Source organism: Vitis riparia, chromosome 1 (assembly GCF_004353265.1).
Source record: "Vitis riparia cultivar Riparia Gloire de Montpellier isolate 1030 chromosome 1, EGFV_Vit.rip_1.0, whole genome shotgun sequence".
In the NCBI taxonomy this organism is placed as follows: domain Eukaryota; kingdom Viridiplantae; phylum Streptophyta; class Magnoliopsida; order Vitales; family Vitaceae; genus Vitis; species Vitis riparia.
The window spans coordinates 12,511,987-12,533,143 of NC_048431.1; the positions used below are offsets into that span (position 1 = coordinate 12,511,987).

General features: G+C 44.2%; 1 pseudogene; it reads left to right on the top strand.

The window, feature by feature from the left end:
• Positions 1–4,602: 4,602 nt before the first annotated feature.
• On the top strand, positions 4,603–5,456 carry LOC117920266 (annotated as a pseudogene).
• Positions 5,457–21,157: the final 15,701 nt, after the last annotated feature.

Genomic DNA, 21,157 nt, shown 5'->3' on the forward strand with positions numbered 1-21,157 from the left:
TCTGGACAATGGCTCGGCCCTAAACGTGTGTCCTTTGGCCACCGCCATCGCTCTTGGATACGCACCATCTGATTTCGGTCCCTCCACTCAGACCGTTCGCGCATATGACAGTACTCGGAGGGAGGTCATGGGTACATTGGAGATCGAGTTGCTGATCGGTCCGACCACTTTTGTTGCCGTATTCCAGGTCTTGAGGATTCCTACATCCTTCAACCTGCTTTTGGGCCGACCGTGGATTCACCGAGCTGGAGCCATTCCTTCTTCACTTCATCAGAAAGTGAAGTTCATCCATGAGGGCCAGGTAGTCGTCGTACAGTCGGCAGGGGACATGTTCATTTCCGCTGAGCCCGTGCTCCAGATCAGCCATAGCGATGACGATCTTTTTCTGACTAGATTCACCTTTGATGAGGTACAGACTCTTGAGCTAGAGGACTTTTGCCGGGACTTCGTCGCCATGTCCTTTGACCAGCATGGCAGCACTGTAGTGCTTGATATTATGCGGAGTATGTCTTATCTTCCCGACATGGGATTAGGGCGTCGTCAGCACGGGCCTCGCGAGTTCATAGCCATCCCTGATCACGATGTACCGTTCGGACTCGGGTTCATCCCCACTGAGGCCGATTATCTCTATATGGTGCGATTGCGCAAGGAGAGGGTGAGGGCTCGACTGACTCATACGCCTTTCTATTACCCTGTGTGCCCGTACACCAGGAGCCTAACAGATTACTTTGTGAGGGCATCGAAGCCACATGCACCATCCGAGGGGATCATCGGAAGACTTAGCACCACCTAGGAGGCCGAGCTTCAGCGCCTTGTCCAGCAGTTACGATTGAGAGACGGAGCCCTGGCCCTTCGACTTTTGTGTTGATTACTCCTTCCTCTCCAGATCGCACTAGCCTTATGACTCTTTGCTTCCCAGACGAGACCGATGAGCATGGGGCCTTTGCTGAGGTCGGGGACATAGTGGACGAGGCCGCCCCACACGACGAGTACATCGACGAGATGCTCGCCCTGAGCCTGAGCCAGATTGAGGAGACTATTCAGCCTGGGCTTGCTTCATCATTTGATCTCTTCGGGGTATTCGCCATCGAGCTTGCCGAGGAGAGCCTGACTGCCCCTGCTCTGGAGTCTGCTAAGGACCTTGTAGCTTTTGATGATTTGATTGATAGCCATGTTGGCATTGTTGAGGGAGTGTCCGACTTTGTGGACTCACTTCTTTCATTTGACGTTCTGTCGGGGTTCGTCTCCCGTTCTGACATTGTTTTCCATGATTCATCTATGGATTTGAGCATTTTTGAGTATTTGCGTAGACCCCCATTCTAGGCTTGCTTTTATGTAGCCATTTTTGACAGGTGTGGCCATCTAGGGTGGCCACGTGTCAATCTCTGGTTGGCTGTTGGGGCACCAGAGTGGTGTTTTTGATGGCCAACCAGAGGTCGACACGTGTCCAAAGAATCTGCAAAAAGCTGCAGACGGTTAAAGGAGCGGGGTGGCCAGCTGCTTGGGCTCTTTCCTGGCCGTTGGGTGATGGCTGGCAGGGGCAGGCTTTTCAAAGGGTGCTTTTTCAGCTGAAGAGAGGAGCAGCAAACTATGAGAGGGAGGTGGCTGGCAACTGCAGGCGGACAGAGGGTACTGAGGGAAGGCGTTTTCATGGTGGCTTTACAAAGATACGCAGAGGACACGCCTGGGAAGAGGAAGACTCAGGTATCATTTCTATAGTTATGTTTATTTTTCCATGTTCATGCCCTTTTCATGGTGATATCTGAATGTCAAATGAGATTCTATCTTGGTGTTTGAATGTGTTTGCTTGGATTTCATTTGACTCATCTTTGAATTCTAACCTGTTTTGTGTCCTCTGTTTTGAGATCTCTAATGAGATGTTGGCATTCCCACCTCTGTTTTTGTTTTAAAACTTACTTGAAAAATCGTTTTGACCCCACTCTTACATTTGAGCTCATTGATGGATATGTGAAATGAAGCTTGTATGGATTCATTTGGTCCCCCATTGTCTGTGTTCTACTTGGGTCATCTTCCCCTGTTCCTAGTACTCATCCCCATGGCATGCACCTGATTCATCATCTCCACGTGAAGAAGATATATGAGAGCTGTCAGTGGGTCATTCTGGGTCTATTCTACCTCAGTGTGCTCTTGCTGTTTGAGAGTCTCCAATTTCTGGTTCATTTGATGGCCTCTGATGTAGCTGGCATCGTTGATGAAATCATTGTAGTATGAAATGGCAACTTGATAATAATATTTGGAGTTTTATGGAGAAGATGATATGAAATTAAGGAAGGACTAAAAGCAGAGGATGGTTTTTTTGAATTGTGGAAAGAAGCTAAATCTTCAAGTGGTCAGAAGTGTGGCACTCCGAGTGGGGGTTGCAGGCGTACATGCATGGCCCTTTGTCATCTTACATCTCCTTGTCTCGATGCATTGATGTGACCTCCTTGTTACAGTCACCTGTTCTTGTGGCCAAATAAGTGCAACTGTGCCCTGAGGTGTTTTGAGGCAGTAGTGTGGGGGTTTAATGGTGATGCAGTCTCTGAGGTTTGCATTATCCAAAATCTGCCAATACCATTTCGACCTGTGGAAGCAGACGATGTTCTTGGTATCACCCTTATTGACCCATTTTTTCCCTATCCTCTCTCCTATTCCCACCATTGCTAAATTCATCACTTTACCCTCTCTTTGAATCTCGTTCCTATGCCTAGCCTACCACCTCGCTCACATTTACCTCATCCCATACCCCCATTCCCTATCATTACTCTTCACACCCACTTCATGCGCATTCTTCAATTTTCTCATGCTCATTTCCACACCCCAAGTCCATGGAGTCATGCTGCCCACCCAAGATCGTGTTCGAGTAGTCTTCTAATGGTTGTAGTGCCATCCACTATTCGAATTGGGTTCCCAAAGTAATCCTCTGATAAAGGAGAAGAGGTCTAAATTGTTCTTAATATATGCAGTTGCAGTAGCAGCATCTGTACTGGACCCACCGAAATCCTTTTGTCATGCCGTTTAAAGGAAACCACATTAAATATGATGGCCCGGGACTAGGTTAATGGATTGAGAAGAGCAATTTGCTTAGAGGCTTAACCAAAACTAGACTGTTACCAGCCCAACAAAATGATGAACCAGGCCCAAGAAGTTGTAGACAGTGGCCACCCAGTACACCCCACATGCCTACTATCGTCATACCTATTGCCCCATCCCTTCAACCTCTCTTTCATACAAACCCATTTCTCCAATCCCATTTTCTTCTCCAAAAGTCATCCATAGCCTTCATTAAAGTTCCAACTTCACTCATACACGTGCATGGAAAGTATGAAATACCTGAAAAAGAAGGAAATAAAGAGGACGAGGGTGGCGGCAAACAGTGTTAATTTAGTTAGAGATTATGATTCTGAGTGGGTGAGAATAATTTTAGAAGAAGTTGGAGGTGCAAATGATGGTTCTTGGAGCTTGTTACCGTATTTATTTGCTGCCTTCAAGACACCCCATATTTGGAGCTCTACTGCCTTCAACGTTGATATTGGTGGCCTCAACAACAATATCCATTGCTTGGCCTAGTACATTAGTGCTATGATTGCTGGAAGTGAGTTTGTCAGGTTGGAAAGAGAACATCATCAAAAAAGCTCTCTCTCAAATGGGCGTGCTGCTTAGCTCTGGATGATTCTTCTGATGAGTTGTTGAGAATTGGTCTGAAGAAGAAGCCATTGGACCTTGCCAGGCTTCATGCTACAAGATTCAGGGAGAGCAGTTCATTTGCAACGTAATCTAGCAAGGAAGCTACAACGTCGAGGAATCTAAGAACAAGGTCTACATCTTTTGTTTCTGGCAAGTCCACCCTTGCACTAATAGAAGGAAACGTGACCCGCAATGACACCTCAGACGTTAGAACGAAACGCCAAACGGTGACGATATGGGATCAGCGTCTTCAAATCTGTCTTCTAGTGAAGTTGCAGGGTCTCCAAATCAAAGTCATTGACAAAACTGAAGTGCCACCAGTAGGCAAGCGTTGTGGGTTTGTTCATTTCGCTAATAGAACTTGTGCGCAGCAAGCTTCAGTAGGGTTTAATGGTACTTAATTAGGAGCACCGGGTATTCGTCTATCATGGGGTATACGTCAGTTATGGCAAGGATGATTTCGTTGTTGATGCTGGAGCTGAATTTGAGAAGCTTTTAGGAGGACTACACATCAAATCTGCAATAGTAGAATTGTTAAAGTTGGAAAGAGGGGAAGAAGTTGATATTGTCAAGATGAGTGGGGATCTTCACACTGCTCTTGTGCTGAACATGACAGTTGCTGTTGATGGGAGGACTTTGACAATAACCATGCACCCTACGAAAGGCAATCATGCCACTGTTAGTGCCACTGAAGTTTTTGAGATTTCTTTTGGCTGAGTCTAAGACTTTACCCAATGAAGTTAGGGCTTTGCAGAAATTGAAAAGTGCATTGGGGCTTCCATCATGCTGGAAATGAGGTGATTATAAATTTTGAGGTCTGGGCCCTCTGGAAGTTTAGTTTCCTCTGAACTGTGCCTTCGTTGGATCAAACAGTAATAACCTTTAATTCTCATGGAGTAGAGATGACAGGGAAGTGGTGGAGATGATGTTCTTGATGTTGTTTTGGTGGTGGTGGTGATGTTCTGGAGATTTGATGGAGTATGCTTGAAATTCGGTGGGTGCAGAGTGATGTTAGAGTAATGGCAGTTAAGGTTTCAGCTGAGAAAGTTGCTGAAATTGCAATTGGGACAATTGGACGGGGGTATGATATTTCGGATGATTTGCAGCTCAAGTATTGCAAGGGAGATTTGGTTGATTCGCGGTTGATTGAGATTGATGAGGAGTCAGTTCGTGAAATTGTGTTGCCTGGTGGGATTTCGATTCCAAATGCATCCAAATCAATAAAGTGTGACAAAGGGGAACGAACCCGGTTTCGGTCTGATGTTCTTTCTTTCCAACAGATGTCAAAGCAATTCAACCAGGAGATATCCTTGACTGGTAAAATTCCATCAGGCCTCTTTAATGCCATGTTTGAATTTTCAGGCTGTTGGTAGAAAGATGCAGCTAAGACAAAAACTCTAGCTTTTGATGGGGTATTCATCACACTCTACACTGTTGCACTAGAGAAATCACATATGGTACTCCGTGAATATGTTAAGAACGTTGTTCCATCATCACGAGATCCTACTGCCTTGGCAAGGTTTATTGAAGTATTTGGCACCCATATTATAGTTGGTGTGAAGATGGGCGGGAAGGATGTAATATATGTTAGACAGCAGCATGCTTCGCCTCTTCAACCTGCTGATGTACAGAAAAGGGTAAAGGAGATGGCAGATAAGAGGTTTGTAGATGCAAAGTGGAGCAACATGAGAAAATGCTCATTGCATGGCCACCTTAGCATGGCCACTTTTCTGAGCCACGTGCCCTCCTCCAAAATTCTTTCCCTTTGATTTAAAAAAAAATGAATTCCTAACCCCGTTTTAAAAATAATTTTCCAACTATCAGTTTTTAAATGACTCCAAGCCATCAAAGTTTCCTTCCTTAGAATTTTTAGATACCAACATCCTATTTTCAATAAAATTTGGTCGCCATTTTCTTTTTGGCGAGCCACTTTTGAATTTTCTTTGATTTTCAAAATGTTTTAAAATAAGTGTGAATTTATTTTTCGTAATTCTTGGTGATAGAATTTACGAAATTAATTCATACAAAAATAAATGGGCTTTGGTGGGGGCCCTACATCAAATAAATTTTCTTCAAAATAAAAATGAATTCGAATGGAATGTCAACATGCGTGCTATTGGTGTTCCTTCCTATTTGGTGATATGAGTGCCATGCTTTATGTTCATTACTATGCACTAACCCCCTTTTGTGATAGTGCGTTGCCGTTTGCTGATCAGGTACGCATCCACTTCCACTTTGGTTATTTTCTATGCATATTCTGATACTCATATGTGCATGATTGATTCGAGTATTCATTGATTTTCGCATTGATTGCCATGTCAGCTTCATCTCATTAGTAGAGACCTGACTTTAGGGACTTAGAGGGGTGCTACGGTCTTTACCGTACCTTCCCGATAAGTAACCTGACCCCCGAACCCGATCCGGTTTTTCGTAAACCAACCTTTTCCAAAACAAGAAGTCATACTTAGGGTTTTCTTTCTTATTTTGTTTACCCTTTTAAAAATAAAACAAAAATAAGTGGCGACTCCAAGTCATTTTCAAATAATCAATAAAAATCAATTTTTCAAATAAAAATTGAGCTCGCCATCGAGTGGGAAACGCATTGAGCCGAAATGCAGGGTCCACACCTGCGTCTTGTGATATTGCTTTACTTGTACCATCTTCACCCACATCACAGATATTTGATATTGACGATGAGATTGCACAGCATGGTTCAGATGATGACTCATCTCCCGATTCCGATTCGGATCCCGTTGATCAGAGGGTTTCACCTGCTGTAGGGGACACAGAGATTGTTGATTTCGGCACAACGGATCAACCTAGGGAGTTGAGGATCGGATCTGATTTATCTGTTGATGAGAGGTGATTCATGCCTAATTGGTGTCTCAGCTGATGCGTGTCCAGCTGGTGCTCCTTGATTGAGGGATTAATCAACAAAATTTATAACCTATTACACCATATACTAGGGTAGCAAAGACAAAGCTACTATAGCATAGTGGCTCTAGGATCGTTCACTGGGATGGGTTTTCACTTCACAAATGATATTAATTCAAAGCTGAATTGGTGCCTTTTCATTTCAAGGTTAGCTTTAAAAGAAAACATAAAGACGTTTGAATGAAAAAGGGTTTGGTTTTAAGCTAACCAAAAGTAGTAACTGATTTTACTTATAAAGAAAAGTGTTTCTTGGAGTTTCAAATCACTAGGCTCAGATTCCTCATACAAAAAGGGAGTTCCGGTCACTTGTTTCTTTTCCTCGCATTAGAGAATTAACATATAGTTTCTTCTCCAACCGGTGTTGTACAGATGCTTCCCATTAATGGGTTCAAACACTAAATCCCTCTCACTGATGCACTTTTCAATGGCTCATACCTCTCACCTAGCACTTGTCATTCAAGGTGATCTTTAACCTTGGATTTCCCTTCACAAGCTCGCAAGAGATAACTAATGGATGTCTCCTTGGAGTCCAAAAGCTTACCAAGTGTTGGCAATTCTAGAAAATCCTACCTTCAAGTCACCTACCAGAGGCTCGCAAGGGGTAAACTAGTGAATCTCCATGGATGGAGATCACTTGCCTTACCAAGTGTTGGCCCAGGTGATTTAAAGGCTTTTTAAGTTAACTAAAAAGATAAAAACCATTAACGGGTCACACTTTCTCTTCATTAAACACTAAAACAACAAAACTTCCAATTTATGCATGAGGAAACTTACCCGGCTTTCTTCACTCCAAGAGACAAAAAGCTTAGCCTCTCATCCTCTGAGAAAACATCTCAGAGAATGTTTGGCTATCAAGTAAATGAAAATGAAAGAGAAAACAAAAATATATATGAAAAGCAAAGCAAGTGCTCTGTATTTTACTTCCTTCCCAAAACTGTACAAAGGATCCCCTGGAACCCCCTCCGAGAGTCCTCCTGAGAGTTTTTATAGGAAGGTAATTTACCCTTCCTTAGATACTTCCTAGCTTAAGGAATTACATGAGTGGCTGAATACAAGGAGAAAATGGAAATTTAGACACAAAAATATCAGAAGAAAAGATCTAAAAGAGTCGGTGCACAACTATTTGGAAGCTTCAGGACCATTTCGCAGGTGAAAATGAGGTCTGCGAGATTTTGCAGATGCACAAAAAGGGCTGCGAAATTACTCCGCAGCAACCAGCTGATTCAACACCTTTGCAAAGTGGACTTCCATCTTGTGGTGTTTGGCTTCCATCATGGCGTGAAGCTTCAGGGGAAATCCATAGCACTGTACAAAAGTGTTGCGAAATATCTCGCAACAAAAGGCTGATTCCGCAGCACTTTTCTGAATCCTTCCTTCAACTTGGAGTGATTGGCTTCCAACGGCTGTAACTTCCTCATTTCAGCTCCAAATCATACACGGTTTAAAGCATTAGATTCTTGACTTCCTGAGCTTTGAAATGGTATATAGCATGTAGAAAATGGACTTCGGGAACTGCTCCAAAAGTGTGAAAGAAGACTGCAGCTGTTGTCCTTTGTTTTCTTCACTCTGTTTTTCTCCTCTTTGCTTCTCCCCTTGCATTCCGGATTTGCTTATGGAAAAGGGCTTCAAAGCTTTGATTCTTCATGCTTCTGAGCTTTCCATTGCTTTGCCATGGATTCCAAATAACTCTCCTCAATCTCATATTGCTTTGGTGATCAAAAAGCTAACAAAAACACCAAAACTTACACAATTTGATTAGAATTGATTGCAAGGGTCCTTAACATGTTAATTGGGTTAAAAGGCAATAACTACTACTCAAAAGTGTTTAAAAGAGTTAATTACAAGCTATGAAATAACACTTTTTGAGTAGTAATCAAGAGGAACAACCTCATCCAACTGCTCAGAGCATACTTGGACGTCTTTGCATGGTCCTATGAGGACATGCCGGGCCTTGACCTATCTATCGTCCAGCATCGTTTGCCACTTCTGCCCCATGCCAGACCGGTTAAGCAGGAGTTGAGACGATTGCACCCTCGTTGGAGCTTGCAGGTGAAAGAGGAGATCCAGAAGCAGCTTAGTGTAGGATTCTTATCAGTGGTCGAGTACCCGGAGTGGCTGGCCAATGTCCTCCCTGTTCCCAAAAAGGACGGCAAGGTGAGAGTCTGTGTTGATTTCCGAGATCTCAACAAGGCTAGTCCTAAGGATGATTTTCCTCTTCCACACATCGACATGCTAGTTGACAGTACGGCAGGTCATTCGATGTTGTCCTTTATGGACGGATTTTCCGGGTGCAGTCAGATATTGATGGCTCCAGAGGATATGGAGAAGACGTCCTTCATTACCGAGTGGGGTACTTATTGCTATAGAGTCATGCCATTCGGGTTGAAGAACGTAGGAGCCACCTATCAGAGAGCAGCGACCACGTTTTTCCATGACATGATGCATCGGGATGTCGAGGTTTATGTAGACGACATGATAGTGAAATATCGAGATAGATAAGATCATCTAGCAGCTCTGGAGAGATTCTTTGAGAGGATCAGGCAGTTCAGATTGAGACTGAATCCCAAGAAGTGCACTTTTGGAGTGACTTCTGGGAAACTCTTGGGATACATGGTCAGTGAGCGAGGCATAGAGGTAGATCCGAATAAAATCAGAGCCATTCTTGACATGCCTGCACCGATGACGGAGAGAGAGGTTAGAGGCTTCCTGGGCAGACTTCAGTACATCAGCAGATTCATTGCCAGATTGACAGACATTTGTGAGCCCATTTTCCGACTCTTGAGGAAGAGTCAACCTACTGTTTGGGATGATCAGTGTCAGCATGCATTTGAGAGGATCAGAGAGTACTTGTTGTCACCTCCAGTCTTGGCGCCTCCTACACCAGGCCGTCCTCTGCTCCTATACCTATCCGTCTCAGACGTGGCTTTGGGATGCATGTTAGCTCAGCTCGATGATTCGGGCAAGGATCGAGCCATTTATTATCTGAGTAAGAGGATGCTAGACTACGAGATGAGATATGTCATGATTGAGCGTTACTGCTTGGCATTGGTTTGGGCCACTCGCCGACTAAGACATTATATGACCGAGTATTCAGTGCATTTGATATCCCGTCTAGATCCTCTGAGATATTTGTTTGACAGACCCGCCATGGTCGGTCACCTCATGAGATGGTTGGTACTACTGACTGAGTTTGACATCCACTATGTCACTCAGAAGTCCATTAGAGGGAGCATTGTCGCAGATCACCTAGCTTCTTTACCAGTTTCCGATGGCAGAGCCATTGATGATGACTTCCCAGACGAGGATGTCGCTGCTGTGACTAGTCTATCAGGTTGGCGCATGTACTTTGATGGCGTGGCCAACTATTCTGGATATGGGATAGGCGTCTTGTTGATATCCCCTCATGGTGATCACATTCCCAGATCTGTTCGTTTGGCATTCTCGGATCGTCATCCGGCCACGAACAACATTGTTGAGTATGAGGCTTGCATCTTGGGATTAGAGACAGCTCTAGAGCTCGGCATTAGACAGATGGAGGTGTTTGGTGACTCCAATCTGGTATTGAGACAGATTCAGGGCGAGTGGAAGATTAGAGATGTGAAGCTTAGGCCCTATCACGCGTATTTGGAGCTACTGGTCGGGAGATTTGATGATTTGAGATATACCCATCTGCCTAGAGCGCAGAACCAGTTTGCTGATGCCTTAGCTACTCTAGCTTCCATGATTGCCGTACCTACTGACGCCACTGTTCGCCCATTGTTGATCGAGTCGAGATCTGCTCCTGCGTACTGTTGTTTGATTGATGATATGGAGATAGACGATGGTTTGCCTTGGTACCATGACATATATCACTTTTTGAGACTCGGCGTATATCCTGAGGCCACCACGGCCAAGGATAGGAGAGCATTGAGACAGTTGGCCGCCCGATTCGTGATTTGTGGCGAGACGCTATATAGACGATCACCTGATGGGATGCTGTTATTATGTTTGGACCGGGCTTCTGCCGATAGAGCGATGCGAGAGGTTCATGCTGGAGTCTGCGGACCACATATGGGAGGGCATATGTTGGCTCGTAAGATCATGAGGACCGACTATTTCTGGTTGACTATGGAGACGGATTGTTGCCAGTTCGTCCAGAGATGTCCCGAGTGTCAGATACACGGAGATCTCATTCACGTGCCGCCCTCCGAGTTGCAGGCACTTACTTCGCCATGGCCATTTTCCGTATGGGGTATTGACATCATCGGGAAGATTTCGTCGAAATCTTCCAGTGGTCATGAGTTCATCCTGGTCGCCATCGATTACTTCACCAAGTGGGTGGAGGCCGCCTCATATACGAGATTGACATCAGCTGGAGTCGCTGGTTTCATCAGTCACACATCATTTGTCGCTATGGAGTCCCTCGTGAGTTGATTTCAAATAGAGGGGTACATTTCAGAGGAGAGGTTGACACCTTAGTACAGAGATATGGCATTCGGCATCATAGATCGTCTGCGTACAGGCCGCAGACGAATGGGGCGGTAGAGGCCGCGAATAAGAATATCAAGAGGATATTGCGGAAGATGGTTGAGACTTCTCGGGATTGGTTAGAGAAGCTCCCTTTCGCATTGTGGGCATATCGGACTTCTTTTCGCACCTCTACAGGAGCCACACCCTACTCATTGGTATACGGCATGGAGGCGGTGCTACCAGTTGAGATCGAGATGGGATCATTGAGAGTAGCACTAGAGCAGCAGATTCCCGAGATGGATTGGGCTCAGGCTCGATTTGATCAGTCAATCTCCTAGATGAGAGGAGATTGAGGGCAGCAAACCACATTCGTGCATATCAGAGGAAGATGGCCCGCGCTTTCAAAAAGCGGGTCAAGCCCAGACCATTACATGTGGGTGACTTAGTCTTGAGAGTTATCAGAGGATTGATCAGAGATCCGAGAGGGAAGTTCAGACCCAGTTGGAGCGGACCTTATTTCATCAAGGAGTTGACTCCAGAGGGCGCTGCATGGCTGATGGATTTAGATGGTAACCAGTTCTCAGAGCCGACCAATGTGGATCAGCTAAAGAGTTACTATGTTTGAGTCCATGGTCGCAGGATGGGTGGCCATCATTTCGGTTAGCTATATCCCTTTATTCCCCTTCTGATATATATAGACTATTGCTAGCCCATTGAGCCTCGCACGCGCATTATAGCCTTTCTTTCTTATCGCCTTGCTCACACTTTCTAACCGGGTTAGGGGCCCTTTAGTGTATGCATGCATCATTGTTTAGGAGTTTCATGAGCCTTGGACCTAGGGGTGCATTCTCCTCATTATATTCTCTATATGATCGCATCACTTCATTTTCATCTCACCTCATTGGTTGTGTTATGTGTCTCATTTTGTTTATCCTATCTACTCATTTGCATCATTTTCTTCCACCCTGAGTGGTGATCCTCCTTAGTTCACTACATGGAGAGTAGTCATGTCATTTCCACCATCTATCCTACGGACGTTGGTCCAGGGATCCTTAGTTTGAGAAGGTCACATCATCAGAGAGAGTTCATGTTATATTGACATTTGAGAGTATGTTTATCCTTTTTTGACGTCATCTTTGGGATTTCTTGGTTTGCGTTCAGAGCATGTATACGTAGGTAAAAAAAAAAAAAGACGCTTATGTGTATTATTTTCTATCATTGTGTATGTTGATGTTCAAGGGTCATCTGATTGATTATTTTTGTTGATGAGAGTTCGTATGTGAGCTTTCTGGGACCCTTCATTCTTTGTATTCATTTTTGCCATATGTTTTGAGAGTGAGATGAGTGACTTTCTCTTAGGAGCTCTGGGTCATCATCCATTCCATCATTGCATTCGTTATTGACATGACTCCCCTGCATATTTGATTTGAGCGTATCATCACTCATTCTCGTGTTCAGTGCTTCATCATCATCCTCGTTTTCACTCATGATTCATCGTCTTCATTCCACATTTTAGCTTTTTTCTTACAGTGACCCATTCTCGGGTTTGATATTCTCTTCACATCACCATTATATATCTCATTACCAGTTTGTTCTGTTTCATTTGTCTCCTCATCGACACTATGTTCACATTAGGCACCATTGGGTCCATGGCTCACGGGATTTACTATACTTGTTGCATTTCATACATGAGGGCATGGGTTTTGATCATCGGGTATTTGAGCTTAGTTTCCTTTCGTTTCTATCACCCTAGCCTACGTTACGTCCCGTGTCTTAAGACCACCCTGAGGCCATGGGATCGGATATCGTCTTCTACGGCTTCTATGTGGACAGGTGTTTGAGATTCGGTTGACATTTAGATATTTGCCATGCATCCTCTTCTGGGAGACACTTCTCTGATGTTTAGATTCGTTTCAGTCGTGTTTGGATTACCAGGATCACGTGTTTGATGAGGGATGATTCGATGTCACCTGTTTTTCCTGATTTGTCGCACGTTAGATGCCATACTGGGGCATATTCCGTTTCGGAGGATATTTATGGATCTTCGCAGAGGTCACATGTTCGAGGATAGATGATTCCATGCTATCTGATCTCAGACATATCATACATTTCGATGCCATACAGGGGCATATTTCCGTTCGGATGAGATTTACAGATCATGAGGGAGTTGCGTGCTTATCCTTATTTACGAGATGTATGCAGAGATGATGATATATTCGCTATCCTCGCGATGATTCCTTAGTGGGGTCTATCGAGAGCCATCTAGCCAGGCCCGCACTTTTAGATGCTTAGATGTCGTCATGTTTCCTTCCGGGGGACGCCTCTTTGATTTGTGGGTTTGCTTCAGTTGCAGGCATAGATGATTTGAGCTCATCTGATTTTTTTTACATGTTACATTTTCGATGCCACACTGGGGCATATTTCCCCATCTTGATCGAGATTTATAGATCCCCACTGGTTTACATGATCATCCGCGGTTATGAGATACACGCTAGGTTGATGATTGATTTCATTTTGTCCTGATACTCTGAGGAGCTTCTCTTGAGTCGTTCAGCCAGATTCTTACTATCTGATATAGTCGTGGTTCTGGGACGAAGTTATGTCGAGTGCCTGGATTCCCACGTCATCATTTCAGCGCGGTACACATCAGGTCTTTTACGCATCCCCATGGTGTTATTCTCGGGTCATTAGGGCAGATCGGATACATCTGATGCCATACTGGGGCATATTTCCTTCCTTTAGCCATGGAGTTGATCGTTCTCTCACATGTCCATCACAGCTTCCATCACTCGGCCGAGATATATTGTATTCGCCTCACTGACCATTATTCCTGGGATCTTCAGCGATGTGAGCTCTCAGTAAAGCGTCGTTCGAGACTCGTAGAGTCCCGTTCAGCCATTCCCAGCGGATTGAGATTTGCAGCAGCATGCCACACTGGGGCATACCCCCTTCCTTGAGTTCATCGGATCTTTTGCAGATTCTCTCACTGCTCGATCTATTTTTTGCTCTTCGTGAGTCGTCACACTGGGGCATACCCCCATCCTTGAGTCCACCAGATCTTTTGCGGTCTTTCTCACTGCTCGATCTGTTTCTCAATCTTTGTGAGTCATCACACTGGGGCATACCCCCTTTATCGCTTTTCTTACCGGGTCATACACCCCTCTCTTTGGATTTGCCATGTCTCGTGCTGATTTCATGATTGGCAGACCCATTTGCCGATCTTTATGAGTTATCACCTAGGGCATCCCCCTACCGTCATCTCGTTTAGGCTTCCAGAGCCATTTCTATCATCTTGTTTAGGCTTCCAGAGCCATTACCGTCATCTTGTTTAGGCTTCCAGAGCCATCTCTGTCATCTTGTTTAGGCTTCCAGAGCCGTTTCTGTTGTCTTGTTTAGGCTTCCAGAGCCATCTCTGTCATCTTGTTTAGGCTTCCAGAGCCATCTCTGTCGTCTTGTTTAGGCTTCTACAGCCATCTCTGTCATCTTGTTTAGGCTTCCAGAGCCACCTCTGTCGTCTTGTTTAGGCTTCCAGAGCCATCTCTGTCGTCTTGTTTAGGCTTCCAGAGCCATTACCGTCGTCTTGCTTAGGCTTCCAGAGCCATTTCCATCATCTTGTTTAGGCTTCCAGAGCCATTTCTGTCATCTTGTTTAGGCTTCCAGAGCCATTACCGTCATATTGTTTAGGCTTCTAGAGCCATCTCTGTCATCTTGTTTAGGCTTCCAGAGCCGTTTCTGTTGTCTTGTTTAGGCTTCCAGAGCCATCTCTGTCGTCTTGTTTAGGCTTCCAGAGCCATCTCTGTCATCTTGTTTAGGCTTCCAGAGCCATCTCTGTCGTCTTGTTTAGGCTTCTAGAGCCATTACCGTCATCTTGTTTAGGCTTCCAGAGCCGTTACTATCGTCTTGTTTTGGCTTCCAGAGCCATTTTTCTAGTTTAGCATTTAGAGTTAGTTTGTTTTGTTAGGCTTCCAGAGCTGTTACTTTCTTAGTTTAGCGTTTAGAGTTAGCTTTTTCGTTTGGCTTCCAGAGCTGTTGTTTTCTAGTTTAGCTTTTAGGGTTAGTTTTTGGTTTGGCTTCAAGAGCTGTTATTTTCTAGTTTAGCGTTTAGAGTTAGCTTTTTGGTTTGGCTTCCAGAGCCGTCGTTTTTCTCAGTTTAGTTTTCAGAGTTAGTTTTTTTAGTTTGGCTTCCAGAGCCACTCTTCTAGTTTAGCGTTTAGAGGTAGCTTCTTTGGTTTGGCTTCTAGAGCCGTTGTTTTTCTCAGTTTAGCGTTTAGTGTCAGTCCTGCCATTCCGAGTCCCAGCTCCTAGCATTCATATTCTCTTACATTGCACGTCTCACCTTCATGGATTTGCACTTGTTCTCACCCTCCTCATTTCGTTACCCTGTGCTTATCACATATTCATCTCGTAGTCCGCATAGGGCAGTCTCCCTTGGGGAAAATTCTTGATCGTATTCCAGGGTGGTTTAACCGTTACTCATCTTTGACATTGATCTTCGAGTCACTTTTGGAGACGTTTTAGAGGGAGCCTGGATCCTTAGTGTAGCTTCAGAGGCACTTTGAGATGTGTTTTTCTTTTAGGATTAGAGCCTTTGTGTTCGTCTACTAGCCTGGGTGACTTTGCATTTCACCAGTGTCCCTATGGGGGTCTCTTTGATTTTTCGGTAGAGTTCACTTCATTCCACTCACTATTCACACTTGCTTTTCACTCCAGTGTTCGTGATCCTTACACTCGTGAACTCTACCGAAGAGGGGCATATTTGTAGACCCCCATTTAGGGCTCGTTTTTGTACAGCCCAATTTTGCCAAGTGTCATGATCTTAAGGAGCCACGTGTCCATGCATGGTTGGTTGTTGAGGAATCAAATTGGTGCTTTTGGAGTGCCAATGGAAGGGTGACACGTGGAGGAGCATTCTAGAAGGTTCCTGCAGGCCGTTAGCAAGAGCGGATGAGAGAGAGGAAAAGGATTCTGCAGAGTAGTGGGAGTCTTTGTTGGCTGTTTCTGCAGGGATTTGTTAGAGAGGCAAATCTGGGAGAGAAAAAAAGATATGGGCAGAGAGGTTGTTTTAGAAAGGTGGCAGAAATCTTTTGAGGAAGGGGGCTTCTTGTTGGGTTGCTTTAGGAAGTTAGAAGCAGACAAGAGAGGGAAGAAAAGCTAAGAAAAACAAGGGTGATTTTGGAGTGAAGAGAGGCAGCAGGGGTGAAGTTTTTTTAGAGGCTGCCGTGAGAGATATTTGGTGGGTGAGCTTGAGAGAGAACTAGGAGAGCAGGGTTTTGAGAGCTACTGGGAGGATTCTGTTAGCTAGGGGGCTGCCTGGAGATTTCGGGGGAGGAGAGAAAACAGAGAGTGAGGGGAGCTTTTGGTTTGGCCGTGATGGGAGATACATTTTTTTTAGAGAGCTTTGGGAGTTTGGGCAGCAAGCTGGAAGGTTATAGGGGAACATATTCTAGCTAGAGAAGGGATTCTCTGTTTGGGTAGGCTTTTTGCTTGAAGAACTCAGGTATGAACTCTGCAATCTTTTCATTTATCCTCATTCACTGTTTTTCCTCAGATTGCTATTGTTTTTCTTAGCATTATATTGTTTGGGGTGGATAATGAAGGCCACTTGTTTGTTTGTTTGAGATACAATCTTGCATTCATATTTGCCATTGTTAATCCTAGTGACCATTGCATTTGTTGTGAAATACCTGTGAATCACGCCAATATTCGTATGAGATGTGGTTTTTCTTCCCACTTAACCAAAGGGTTCATTGACGACCCATTCAGTGAAGTTTCATTTGAGGATTTTTTTTATTATTATTTGGTTTCCCTTCCTGCTCTTTCCTATGGTTTCTTCTCTTCTGTGGTTGCCTTTTATTCCTGGGTTTCGTTTGGCGCATGGGCCATGAGAGAGAGAAGAACTAGGGCTGGTAGTGACTTCTCACCAGGAATGCTTATTCTCAAGGTTCAGAGGTCATCTAATAACATGATTGATCATAAGAACATCCAAATGGTTCAACAACTTTAGCCTGGTCAGTGATATTTTGAGGTTCAGCCAGAGGTCCAGAGTCACAGCCAAGAAACGACATTCAAATGGGTGAAACAGCATCATCCTTGACTAAGAGGATTCCACGTGCTGATGGGGGGAATGGGTTTGAATATGATGGACTGATAGAAAAGGGCATAAAAGAATGTATGGAAGGCGTGATGCTTAATGATATGTATCTCACAAGATGGTCCCACTAACCCATGGGAGGGACAAATAGTGAGTTGATTTGCAGTGCGGGTGCCACAGTTTGAACCATGACCCAGATGGTTACTAATTTATTCCACGTGTGCCCACAAATTCTTTATCCACCTCATGCACCATACACATCACTTCACCCATACCCTGCTCACCATCAATAGCCCAACCACTTTGCTCGTCCCACCATGTCCCATATCTACAATGTCCATACCCATTTCTCATCCATCATGCTTTATCTCACTATACCATATATCTTCCATGCGCATCGTGTTTTCACTGATCCTCACCTCGCCACATCACCAATTCCATGCATGCCTTCATATACATCAAACCCTTCGCTTCATACCCATCAAACCAGAGCTGCTTGCATCCATGGCCTTCCTTCAATGTCCATGCATCCTTCTTCCTCGTGTGGACTGGCACATTCTGTTCTTCCTTGTGGCTCTTGTGCACGGTGCATTGTTTCTCCATGAGCACCCCACGAGTTAATGGTTTTCTCTGATCAGTCCGTCGACTATTTTCTGCAACTCCAAGGCCCGATGTGGAATGTGATGGCGGATCTGCTGTGTTTATTGGAAGCGCTCTTCTCAGTTTCACTACCAGGCCTGCGGCACTAGAAGAGGTTATTGATGACCATGCATGACCATGTCGACACGTGCATGGTCTCCTTGGACATTCCATTTTCTGAGTCTACAAGTGCATGGGTTTTTCAATACTCCCATACTGGTTAAGGGTGTTTTGTATGAAAATCTGGTAAATTTTGTATGGAGCTTTGACTTTTGGCAGCAATTGTCACTGCCTCCACCTCTTCTGCATTTGGTTTATCAAGCAATGAGGAGGATTCAAGGAACGCGAGACTCATAGAATTGGATGAAGACATTTAAGATGTATGGGATACAACTAAAAGCGCAAAAACAGAAAGAGCAAGCCTTGAATGTAGCATCTGCTCAAAAGGCTATTGATGTCTTGAAGTCCGATCCTGACCTAATGCATGCATGCCAAGTTGTTGCTGAAGGATCTAGGAGTTTTGGCGCTTCCGTCAACAAATCCTTTAATGCAGTAGTGAATGGTGACGCCGTTCGAAGAGGAATTGACGAAAGGACAACCCGTACTGCAGCTGTAGTCAGGAAGAAAGCTGCAACATGGGATTTCTTAACGTGCCCACATGGTGTTCCAGTCCAAGTTTTCCCTCCCCTCACCCAACTCCTCAATACTATCAACTCTGGTACGACCCCAGATGCTGTGAATAACGATGGAGCAGATGCAGCTAAGAAAGAAGCCAATGGGCACTGCGATGTTGAAGCAAGTGATTAGGCGGCACAATGATACGACGTTTGGCCGCTGCGCGTGGGGACTTGGAAGCAGTGGAGCTGATTCTGGGCAAGGTAGATGCTCAGATGACGAGGACTGAACTGGGCCACTCTTGGTGCTGGTTCTTATATTCTCTGGATGCTGGTGATGATTCTGACGGGTTCGGCAATAGTAGCAGCGGGAACAATTGCTCCAGTTCCACCGCAACAACCCAGCCAAGGCTTCAGGTTTTAAGGAGATTCATCGATCAGAAATGGCGCAGCAAGCCCCAGCTGGATCAACCCACGCGGTCCAAGTTGTTGGGAACGCTTTTGTGCACCATAATTTGTTCAGTGGCCTTACTCAGATGGCTTCCCACTTTGTGGAGCAAGGTGCTGCCATGAAAATTATAGTCTCAAACTTCCTAATTCCTCCTGAATGCATGCCTAGCTTTGACATTCTGAATGTGGCAGCTTCCATCTTTCTCTACAGGAGAGTTCTTGATCCATTGGTGAGAAGAAGGGACGCCGCAACAGAGTGATGCTCTTTCACCAGCTACCCTTTCATGACATTACACTGGAGGCTGCATGGCCTGAGCTATTCATTGACCATAAAGGGAGATATTGGGAGGTGCTTGAATCTATATCCTTGGGTTTGTCTTCCCTTGTTTCTGAATCTGGACTTCGATATCGTTTTGGAATACACAAAAAGGGTGGGCATCCCCAGTCTGTTAGTGCCATAAATGATGAGGCACCTTCCTCTCTAATGCTTGGATTATGTGCAAAAGCTGCCTTTTCTTATGAGAAGAGCAGAGACTTGTGGAGGCAAAGAGAGAAGCAGGAGGATGGCATTGTAAAGACATAACGGGGTCTGGTGTGGCAGCCTTCATATGATATACGTATTAGAGAGCCTCATGCAGCAATATCTGGAATTATTGGTGGTACTTGTGAAGCCTGGTTTGGGGGTTCGAAGGAGCATGGTGATGGAAGTTCTGCAGATGCTAAGAAGAGAAGTCCTTTTGGTGCTGATTTATTTGCTTCAGGCTGCTGTACTTTCTAACTTGGACAATTCAGGAAGCGATATGATGACCTTACCCGCGTGGATGCTCGTCCGAATATCTGTCCAGCTTCAACTTTAGCCAAGAGGGTTTCCAATCTTTTTAGTTCCTCGGTCAATGGTGCAAAAGATCCATTATCTACCCACAAGGCTGGACTGTATGTCACCTTGAGATTCTGTCAGTTTCTGGGACAGCCATAGAGAAAAGGAGCTATACCCTAGTTTCCCTCTTTGACCTATATGCATGCAACTTTGGCCACTCGTAGCTGCCATTTTTTACTTTGAATCATGGCCACCTCCCATTTCTTTTCTTTTCATTTCTTTTCTTTTAACACCTTTTGCATGGCCATCTTTGATGTACATCCTTTGAGCCACGCGTCACCCTCCAAGCTCATTCCTTTCAATTCCAGAAATAATTTCTCTAACCCAGTTTTCAAATCTTAGCTTTTCAAATAATTTTCATCCTCCAAATTTTTCAACTTAGAATCTTTAGATAGGGAAATCTCATTTTCAATAACATCCTGCTGCCATTTTTCTCTGGCATGCAATTTTCATATTTTCTCTGGTTCTCAAAATGTTTTAAAATAAGCAAAGAATCAAATTTCATAATTCCAAGAGATGGAATTTATGGAATTAATTCATGCAAAAATAAATTGGGCTTTGGTGGGGGTCCTACATCAAATAATTTTTTTTTCAAAATAAGAATGAATTTGAATGAAATATCATGCGTGCTATTGGTGTTTCTTTATCCGTTTTGGGTGATATGAGTGATATACTGTGTTCATTACTATGCACTAATCTCATTTTGTGATAGCGCGTTGCCGTTTGCTGATTAGGTATGCATCCACTTCCACTTCAGTTATCCTCTATTGCATATTCGGATACTCATATGTGTATGATTTGATTTGGGTATTCATTGATTTTCTCATTGATTGCCATGTCAGCTCCGTTTTATTAGTAGAGACCCGACTTTAGGGACTTAGAGGGGTGCTACGGTCTTTACCGTACCTTCCCGATAAGTAACCTGACCCCCGAACCTGATCCAGTTTTTCGTAGATCACCTTTTCCAAAAATAAGGAGTCACACTTAGGGTTTTTCTTTCTTATTTTGTTTACCCTTTAAAAAATAAAACAAAAATAAGTGGGGACTCCAAGTTATTTTCAAACAATAAATAAAAATCGATTTTTCAAATAAAATGAAAAGCGAGTTTCGCCAGCGAGTGGGAAACGCATGAGCTCAAAATGCGGGGTCCACATATGGCTATCCTTTATTTTTGTGTTCTGACTAATGCTATGGCTATCCTTTGTTTTTGTGTACTGTCTCATGCTTTGCTGTTTTATTTATCTGAAGGATCCTAAACCTTCCTCTTAACCGTTTTTGGTTGTTGATTGTTCTTTATCGAAGGACCTGTAATCTTTTTCTTGTTAAAGCTTTCTATAACCTTTTTTTCCTACAGAATAATCTATTAGACTACAATCTCATTTAGATCATGGACAGGATTAGACCTTCTACTTTCAT